Raw genomic sequence first — 1,839 nt, forward strand, 5'->3', positions numbered from 1 at the left:
AGCTCCTCAACCTGCAGGACATCTACATGCACTTTATATTTTATACCACACCATACCGCACACGGACACTTTTATGGACACTTACAACACACTTTACCGCACACGGACACTTTATGGACATTTTTCAACACACTATACCGCACACGGACACTTTATGGACACTTTACAACACACTATACCGCACACGGACACTTTATGGACACTTTACAACACATTATACCGCACACGGACACTTTATGAACATTTTACACCACACCATACCGCACACGGACACTTTATGGACACTTTACAACACACTATACCGCACACGGACACTTTATGGACACTTTACAACACATTATACCGCACACAGACACTTTACGGACACTTTACAACACACTATACCGCACACGGACACTTTATGAACATTTTACACCACACTATACCGCACACGGACACTTTATGGACACTTTACACCACACCATACCGCACACAGACACTTTATGGACACTTTACACCACACCATACCGCACACAGACACTTTATGGACAATCAAAAATCACCTTAAATTGTTTACTGTTGTTTACTGTTGCTCACTGTTTTTACTGCTTACTGCCATTAGCATTTTTTTGTATAAACATCTTTTTCTCTCATATATATCTTTATATCTTTATATATTCTTATATTTTATTCTATATAGTTTGTATACTTCATTTATCTGCCTTCTTATTCTTTGTTTTATTTTTCTCCCCATCCTATTCCCCAATGCCGGACCATCGTAAAAAGCATTTTACTGCATGTCGTACCCTGTATGTACGTGTATGTGACAAATAAAATTTGATTTGATTTGATTTGAACACCTAGCCTGATGTTGCACATGTTGCAAATACTGAACAAACAATTGCACACTATTCAAAATACAATAAATCATAAAAAAAAAATCCATCTTCATCTTCCTGTGTAGAACATAATTCTGGTGTATGTAAATTCTATTAAAATTTTATTTTTGATTTTATTATTTATTTACCTGTCTGGTTGTGTTTGTGATCAATATGGTCAGCTATATGGCCAGTAATATGGTCAGGGAAGTGATACCTAAATAGATTAGATGTTGGACTTTTAATTGGAAGGTCATGGGTTCACATTCCACCAAGCTGTTGGGCCCTTGAACAAAGCCCTTAGCATCTAATTATTCAGCTGTATAACTGAGGTAGCTGTAAGTGAGGGTGTTTGTCAAATGCCTTAAATGCAATAAAACTGAATATGGAACAGCCTCAATCTATAAAATAACTGAAGCACAAGACCATAATGTTTGCAGATATTTGATCTTTTAGACACAATTTTCCTGGTTCTCCACACCAGGTTGTCGCCACACATGCTGGACACCATCTGAGCCAAGTTTATCTTTGTCTCATCAAACCACAGGACATGGTTCCAAAAATTCATGCTATTGGACAGGTTGTCTTCAGAAACCTGTCTGCAGGCTTTTTATGTGAGCCATCTTAGTAGAGGCTCCTTCTGGGACTACAGAGATGCAAACCAACTTGTTGCAGTGTGTGGCGTACGGTCTGAGCACTGACAAGGGGACTTTCCGCTTCTGCAACCTCTAAAGCAATGCTGCAGCACTCTTGCATCTGTTTTTTGAAGTAGCTTCTGCACCTGACGCATGAGGACCGAACTCCTTTTAGCCTGGGCATCTTTGTGGAGAGCAACAATTCAAATTCTCCAATCTTTAGAGTCTTTGCCATGAGGTGCCACGTTAAACATACAGTGGTCAGTATGAGAGAATTGTACTCAAAGCACCAAATCTTAACTGCTCTAATACAAGATACACAAATTTGTATGGTCCTGTTAAAGAGG

This window comes from Silurus aristotelis, assembly GCF_946808225.1.
Source record: "Silurus aristotelis genome assembly, chromosome: 20".
Classification (NCBI taxonomy): Eukaryota; Metazoa; Chordata; class Actinopteri; order Siluriformes; family Siluridae; genus Silurus; species Silurus aristotelis.